Below are 9,184 nucleotides of genomic sequence, written 5' to 3' on the forward strand. Positions count from 1 at the left end.
GCCGGAAGAGCTCCCCTGACTCAAAGTACAAAATTGAGGATGTAGCCCGTAAACACAAAAAAACAGAGACTCCCCAGAAGACTCCTGGCGGTGATTATTGATGCCAAAGGAAGGAACGTCGACCACTCCTCCTGGTTATCAGAAACAAAGCAGCGTAAGTACTGCTCCAAATTTTGGTTCATACGCTCGGTCTGACCATTTGACTGAGGATGAAACGCCGAAGAATGAGACAACTTGATCCCCAGCCGTGAGCAAAACGCTTTCCAAAATTTTGCCACAAACTGAGCACCCCTATCAGACACGATGTCAGACGGGACCCCGTGAAGTCTGACCACCTCCTGCACAAATACCTGAGCCAGAGTCTTAGCGTTAGGCAACGAAGGCAAAGACACAAAGTGCGACATTTTTGAGAACCGATCAACAATCACTAAAATGACCGTGTTCCCCGCTGAGGAGGGCAAGTCAGTGATAAAATCCATGGAGATCTCTGTCCATGGCTTACTAGGTACCTCGAGAGGAAGTAGTGTGCCAGCAGGACGGGAACGGGGCGTCTTAGCCCTAGCGCACGTGGTGCAAGCTGACACGTAAGAGACCACGTCCTGTCGGATTTTGGGCCACCAAAACCGACGTGACACCAACTCCAAAGTATCCCTGACCCCTGGGTGGCCAGCTAGGACAGCATCATGATGCTCCGCCAAAACCTTTAAGCAGAGATGAAGCGGTACAAACGATTTGTTGATGGGAAGCTCAGATGGTGGTCAGACCCCGTGAAGTCTGACCACCTCCTGCACAAATACCTGAGCCAGAGTCTTAGCGTTAGGCAACGAAGGCAAAGACACAAAGTGTGACATTTTTGAGAACTGATCAACAATCACCAAAATGACCGTGTTCCCCGCTGAGGCCAAGTCAGTGATAAAATCCATGGAGATCTCTGTCCATGGCTTACTAGGTACCTCGAGAGGAAGTAGTGTGCCAGCAGGACGGGAACGGGGTGTCTTAGCCCTAGCGCACGTGGTGCAAGCTGACACGTAAGAGACCACGTCCTGTCGGATTTTGGGCCACCAAAACCGACGTGACACCAACTCCAAAGTACCCCTGACCCCTGGGTGGCCAGCTAAGACAGCATCATGATGCTCCGCCAAAACCTTTAAGCAGAGATGAAGCGGTACAAACGATTTGTTGATGGGAAGCTCAGATGGTACCTCCTCCTGGGCCTCGGCAATCTCAGCCTCAACCTCAGTTGTGAGAGCCGAAACCACAACACCCTTTTGGAGGATCGGTACCGGATCTTCCCGAGGTTCTCCCTTCGGAAAAAACCTGGACAGCGCATCCGCCTTAGTGTTTTTAGACCCAGGTCTGTAAGTAACAACAAAGTTGAACCGCGTGAAAAACAATTCCCAGCGAGCCTGTCTGGGAGATAGACGCTTGGCAGACTCCAAATAAAGCAAATTCTTATGGTCGGTAATAACAGTAACCTGAGGAACCGACCCCTCCAAGAAGTGTCGCCATTCCTCAAAGGCCAACTTGATTGCCAACAACTCCCTGTTGCCGATATCGTAGTTACGTTCGGCGGACGACAGTTTCTTGGAGAAATAGGCGCATGGACGCAAATCGCTCAAGGAGGAACCTTGTGACAGCACCGCCCCCACACCAACCTCAGACGCATCAACTTCCACGACAAAAGGTTTCGATACGTCTGGCTGCACAAGAATGGGGGCCGAAACAAAACTGTTCTTAAGAAACTCAAATGCGCGCACAGCAGCCTCAGGCCAAACGGAGAAATTGGTACTCTTTTTAGTCATGTCAGTTAGCGGTTTAGCAATGATAGAAAAATCTTTGATAAACTTCCTATAGTAGTTAGAAAACCCAAGGAACCGCTGAAGTGCTTTTAGGTTATCAGGCCGTTCCCAACGCAACACCGCTTGCACCTTAGCGGCGTCCATTTTAAACCCAGAAGCAGACACAATATAACCCAAGAAAGGCAACTCCTGAACCGAAAACACACATTTCTTAAGTTTTGCATAGAGCTTATTCTCTCTGAGAAGCTGTAACACCTGCCTGACATGATCTAAATGAGTATCACGGTCGCAAGAATATATGAGAATGTCATCTAGGTACACAATAACGAATTTCCCCAAAACATGCGAGAACACATCATTTATGAAATGTTGGAACACTGCAGGTGCGTTTGTCAACCCAAATGGCATCACCAAATTTTCAAAATTACCCTCAGGGGTATTAAAAGCCATCTTCCACTCATCACCTTGACGGACTCTTATGAGGTTATACGCCCCCCTGAGGTCAAGCTTTAACGCTTGTCTCTCCGGACCGGAGATGTTAAACATCCTTGCTTTAGGCAATTTGGCCCCTGGTTTAAACCTGATAGTACAATCATAGGGGCGATGTGGTGGTAACTCTGAACAACCCTTCTCAGAGAACACATCCGCAAAATCCAGAAGTGACTCAGGAACGCTTGAAGTCAAAGCAGACACACATGTAGCCAGGCAATTCTCCTGGCAGAATTCGCTCCACTGAATTATGTCCTGAGTTTTCCAGTCTATAACCGGGTTGTGCATAGACAACCATGGGAAACCCAAAACCACCTGTGCAGGAAGATTCCTGAGCACCTTACATGTAACCTGCTCGAAATGTAGAACCCCAATGTGGAGTTTCACTTCAGCCACAAACTCAGTAATCTCCCCCTGTGAGAGAGGAGCTGCATTGATGGTGACCACGCGGATAGGATGAGGCAGTTTTTCGATCCTAAAACCTGCTGTGCGCGCAAACTCCTCATCAATGAGATTTGTGGCAGAACCACTATCCACAAAAACAGTGATTGGCAGCTCTTTGCCAGCGATAATAACTTTGGCAGGGAGCATGTATTGAGAAACCACCATGGAGGAAATGCATAAGCTCAGATTGGTCTCCTCCACACCCTCTGAGCTTAGAAGTTTTCCGCCGTTGCGTTTTTCTTAGACAGCAGAGGACAAATGTTAACAAAATGACCAGTTTTACCACAGTAAAAACAGGCTCCCTTCTTGAGCACAGGGGCTCGATGCTTAACATGTGACACCCCTGCAATTTGCATAGGCTCCGTGGGCTCACCTGCAGCAACCTCACGTGAACCTAAACTCTCTCCCATAGGTGGCGTCTCATGCTCCCTCTGACGCAAACGGCAATCAATGTGGACAACAAGACTCATAGTGGAATCTAGAGAAGCAGGAGTCTCGTACATCAGAAGGGCTTTTTTAACCCTTCCAGAAACCCCATGAATAAACTGACTCCGCAGCGCGGGATCATTCCACTGTGTGTCGACTGCCCAGCGGCGAAATTCAGAACAGTAATCCTCTGCAACACGCTCCCCCTGGCGAATAGCGCGTATCTTAGATTCTGCTAGAAGCATTCTTTCAGGATCATCGTAAATGTGTCCAAGAGCAGAAAAAAAACTCTCCACTGAGTTAAATGCAGCAGAATCAGAAGGCAAAGAAAACGCCCATGCTTGAGGATCCCTGTTTAGTAATGACAACACCAAGCCCACACGCTGAGCCTCATTACCTGAGGAGATCGGGCGCATACGAAAATATAGTTTGCAAGCTTCACGAAAAGTAACAAATTTACTGCGTTCCCCAGCAAACCTTTTAGGCAATGGAAACTTAGGCTCAGCAACTTTACCTGCCGCTCCAGCTTGCACATTAGATACTGCTAGTCCCTGTTGCTGCACTGCCCCCCTCAACTCAGTGACCTGTAGGGACAGCGCCTCCAACTGGCGGGTTATGGAAGTCATGGGATCCATGGAATTCAAATAATGTTGGCCGATTATAATTTCACGGGAAGCCTAGGTAGGCAAGAGCTTATAACCCAGGCCCCTGCGATTTCTCTCAACTCTGGGAAACCCTGACTGACCCTTCTCCCAGAGTTTACACTGATGGTGTGCATGTCTGGGCCTCCATCCTCACCCTGTCTCCTGTTTCAACCCTAGACTGAAACCACCACCCACCACCCAGTGAATAGACCACACACCAATACCCACAGTTAGCACAGACAAGGATAACAGAAAATATGCACCACGCCGCAGTCACACAGGAATACACTATAAGTGCAAAGGGCAAAACAAGTGCAAATAAAGGAAGGAGAAAATATGACGAAGGGAAATACAACACCAGATACGAGACTCCTTCTCCTAGACCACCACTCCAGACCGAGATAACCAAGCACAAGACAGAAGCTATAATCGGCGACGCCCAATGTTCAGAAGAACTATTTAAAGGCAGTGGGCGTGACCCAGCTTCCAATCCGAGCACCAGCTAAATTAACCCCGGACCAGCTAGATAAAATCTAGCTGACGCCACTGAGCGCATAGTGGACAAAAGCGGAATTACCGCTGTCTGTCGAACGCCCTAGTATGAACAGCGTCCGACATGACAGTTGCTGAGAGCGCAACATGATAGAGACCGGGCTGAACTGTGGTGGCCTCAGGACCGTGGGAAAATGCCGGTGACGATGTCACCGCTGGTGAATGATGCTGCCCTCTCAGCAGCTCATTTACCAGTGGTTTTCAGCCAGGACAGTCGCATCTTGGCACCGTCCAGGTTGAAAATTATTTAGCCCCCAGAAATGGATTACAGCGTGGGACACAACGACAGACAGGTATGGTATATTGTTAGTTTATTATTTTACTTTTATTACAGGAGATTGAGGACTTTATTTTGGCCGTGTCTTTATTTAACATTACAACTATAGGATTAGTAATAGATAGGTGTCTTTTATATACAACCACTGTTCCTGGAGAGTGACGTGATTTGTTGAGTTACTTGCAGGCTTCAGCCATTGAGTGGCCTCTCGTCAGGTGCAGCCTTTACTAGTTCATCAGAGCAGACTTCCACTCTCATGGAATATTGAGCTGCAGCCAACGAGTGCAATTCGCTACAATTAGCTACAACCTGCATGTGACACAACAATGTCACATCGCTCTCTGGCAACAGCGGCATCAACATCACTGGAATCGTGCAGCTGATCTACTGTTTTTACTTTAATTGGGGTGCAGAAATGATTATCCTGAGTTTGTTCAGTAGTGGACAATCCCTTTACAGACAAATATCAGGAGCATTTTTTATTTTGAACAAAATTCATGAATTATTTGCAATTTGTTGAATTGGCACCAAAAGAGGTCAACGAATATGACAAAATTCACGGCAAGAGATATTTATTGCTCTGTTGATAGTTACAGTTCTGCAAATGACCCTAAATTACAGATGTGGTCACAATAACTATTGTTGACATTACAGTGTTTAAGGAGTCACTCATACAGAAAGCAGCAACTGAGAACTGTGGTTTATCACTAAAATAGGTGTCATGAATAGACATGAGCGAATATTGTCGGCTCCCTCCTTATTCGGCTTGCTAATAGAGCTTACTGAATAGCTGCAGCGGGAACTCGGATGCCTGGAGCGCTCCCGATAATCAGGTGTCCGGCGCCGCAGCTGCATGTATCGTGGCTGTGTGACAGGCGCAATACATGCATGGAGAGCCTGTGTGTTTGATGATCAGCTATTGGACTGATGTGTAAAAAGCCTCAACCCTAAGTGATGTGCCTAACCTCAACTACATTGAATACCTGTTGGGATTAGGCAGCATCTCAACTGCAAACCAAACTTTCTGGTCCAACATCATGGATTCAAAATGGCTGAATGGGCACACAGTCACACAGACATACCCAACATTTTTATAAAAATCCTTCTCAGAAAAGCATAAACTGTTATTGGTGTAAGGGGCCAAATTCTATATTGATTCCCAAGAATTTGAATAGTACATCCAAAAGCTCATGTAGGTGTGAAGGTTAGGTGACCACATATACAGTGGCATGTAAAAGTTTGGGCACCCCTGATCAAAATATATGTTTTCATCTTTTACATTTTAAACATTACAAAAAGGAAAATGGGCTGATGCAAAAGTTTGGGCACCCTGCATAGTTAGTACCTAGTATGACCCCCTTTTGAAAGTATCACAGATTGTAAACACTTTTTGTAGCCACACAAGAGTCTTTCTCCTTTCAATATTCTTCCAGTTCTGGGAGATTCTTGGGTGGTCTTGCATGCACTGCTATTTTTAGGTCTAGCCACAGACTTTCAATGAAGTTCAAACCAGAGGACAGTGTGGGCCATTGTAAAACCTTCAGCTTGTGCTTTTTAAGGTCTATTGTGGATTTTTACGTGTGTTTAGGATAATTATCCATTTGTAGAAGTCATCCTCTTTTCAACTTCAGCTTTTTTACAGATGGTGTTATGTTTGCATCAAGAATTTGTTGAAATTTCATTGAATCTATTCTTCCCTCTACCTGTGAAATGTTCCCCGTGCCATTGGCTGCAACACAACCCCAAAGCATGATTGAACCACCACCATGCTTAATAGTTGGTGAGACATTCTCTTCCTGAAATTCTGTGCCCTTTTTTCTCCACACATACCTGTGATCATTGTGGTGAAATAGTTCTATTTTAACCTCATTGGTCCACAGGACTTGTTTCCAAAATGCATCAGACCTGTTTACATGTTCTGTTGCATACTTCTGACGATGAATTTTATGGTGAGGACGAAGGAGAGGTTTTCTTCTGATGACTGTTCAATAAAGGCCATATTTGTGCAGGTGTCTCTGAACAGTAGAACAATGTACCACAACTCCAGAAACTGTTACATTTTTCTGAAGGTCTGTGTCAGGACTCTGAACATTTTTTATTACCTTTTTGTGCATTACTGCCCTTTTCCAAGATGGCGTCTTTGGTTTCATGTGCACTGTGTCTTCCTGCTATAAAACTCCACCCCAGCCTTCAGTCTGTGCTAGAGTATTCTGCCTTGCATCCAGCTCCTGACCTCTGGTGACTCCCTGGCTATATACCTGCTCCTGTGAACCTGTGGGGTTATCCTGCTACTCTGCTCTGAGTTTCTGCTGCGTACACCAGTTGCAGTAATCCTCCTTCATCTGCTACTCGTGTTTGCTTCCATCTGCATTTGCTAGACATGTAAGCTGCTTCTGCTCTGCAAGAACCTGAGACTATTACCCAGACCTCCCTGGTTGAGCTAAGATATTATTTGAACTGCCTTATAAGCATATCTATCTGTGTTGTGGACTAAGCAAGGACTTATTCGTGTCAAGTATCCTCAAGAATAACTGTGCTTCATAGACTTTCAGCTTGATTGCATTTTCCTCTGAAGTTTGCTATAAACTGCTAAGCTGCGTTTATTATTTGCACCAAGTGTTGGGGACTTGAGTTTCTCTCTGCACCTGTTTGAATCACCGTGTGATAATATAGACTTTATCACTTATAAAACTGGGTCCTGTAGTTGTCTTGTTCCACGCAAAGATTCTCCTGAGTTATCCCCTATAATTATTACAGGATACTCTAGCCTAAAAAAAAAAAAAAGGAGACTGCTGGAACAATGACTGCAGAAAGCAGACTAGAGCAGGTGTTTTCTATAATTAGATCACTGCAGAAAGATGTGGAAGGTCTGCAAAAGAAGTTTGGAAGCTTTGAACTCAACAAGTGTTTGGAAAGACTTTACAGGACTTAATCACGCGCATGGCAGCCCAGGAAAACAAACTTGCTGGCATAGAGTCCCAGTATGGACGGGCTTTTTAGGACATAAGCACGCAAATAGCTGCACAAGCGACTTTTCCCTCTGGGCAACCGCCACCAGCTAGCCCACCTAAGTTGCCCTCATTCAGATTTAATGGTGATCGCGACAAATTTCGTGGCTTTGTGAATCAATGTATGCTATATTTTGATGTGCATGCTGACCATTTTCCTAATGATAGATCCAAAGTATTGTGTGTAATAATGCTGCTGACCGCACGAACGCTCGCCTGGGCGAATTCGATGATTGAGTCTCGTGACCCACGGTTAAATAACTTGGATGATTTCTTGGCCGCTATGGCATTAATGTTTGATGATCCTAATCGCTGTGCAACCGCTGAATCAGCTTTATTGTCTTTAAGCCAGGCAAAACGTTCTGTTATTGAGTGTGCTACTGAATTCAGGAGATTAGCGGTAGATACCAATTGGGACAGTTATGCACAATTGCCTATTTTTAAAAGGGGTCTGTCTAGTATTGTAAAAGATGAACTAGCTCACTCTGAGTCACCACAAGAGCTAGAGACATTTATACAGCATTGTGTGCGCATTGACATTCGCCTTACTGAGCGTAGGCAGGAGAAGTTTGCTGCATATAACCGTATTTCTAACTTTTCCCTTCCTTCCAAAGAGCCTGCAGGTAAAACATCTCGTGAGGTAGAGGAGGTGCCAATGCAAATTGATTCCGTTCAGAGGCGCGAGATCAATGAGCGCTGGGAGCATCGCCTTCGTGAAAGTCTATGTTTCTACTGCGGCCAGTCTGACCACTTCTTGATCAATTGTCCTAAGTGTCCTAGACGGCCTAACAAGGTGCTAGCAGCAGTAGGGGAGTATGACAACTGTGATGATGAATCTGACATCTCTGAATGTAGCCTGCCTTTAAATGCTGTATTCCATTCACTTTCTATGACTTCACCGCCCAAGGAGCTTAAGGAAAAGAACTCTCACTGTTCTCTCCCTATTAAGATCCTGTGTTCAGGACAGTGGATTTCCAGTGCAGCTATGATTGACTCTGGTGCAGGTGGCAATTTCATGGATATCGCATTTGCGAAGGAACATGGTATTGAAATTCAGCAAAGAGCCTCTCCAATTACCATGGAGACAGTGGATGGGTCACCTTTAATCTCTGGGCCTGTGGATCAGGAGACCGTACCCCTTGAAATTTTGTTGGAGCCTAATCATCAGGAGCAACTTTCTTTCTTGCTAATTTCTTCTCCTCATTTTCCTGTGATTTTAGGCATTCCTTGGTTGCGTTCTCAGAACCCAATTATCAACTGAGAGACCAAGGAGATTATCTTTCCAACAAGGAGCAAGTCAGCGTTAACAGAAGCTGTCCCTGAGTCCATGGCTAGGGAACCACATGTACAGGTATTTTCTTTACCTCCAGCATATAAAGAGTTCTCTGACATTTGTGACAAAAAGAATGCAGATCAGCTTCCTCCACACAGGCATTATGACTGTCCCATTGAGTTGCTTCCTGGGGCAGCTATTCCTTTTGGTAACGTATACCCTTTGGCGGCACCTGAGCTTCAAGCCTTAAAGGAGTATATTGATGAAAATCT

Source organism: Ranitomeya variabilis, chromosome 5, assembly GCF_051348905.1.
Source record: "Ranitomeya variabilis isolate aRanVar5 chromosome 5, aRanVar5.hap1, whole genome shotgun sequence".
Classification (NCBI taxonomy): domain Eukaryota; kingdom Metazoa; phylum Chordata; class Amphibia; order Anura; family Dendrobatidae; genus Ranitomeya; species Ranitomeya variabilis.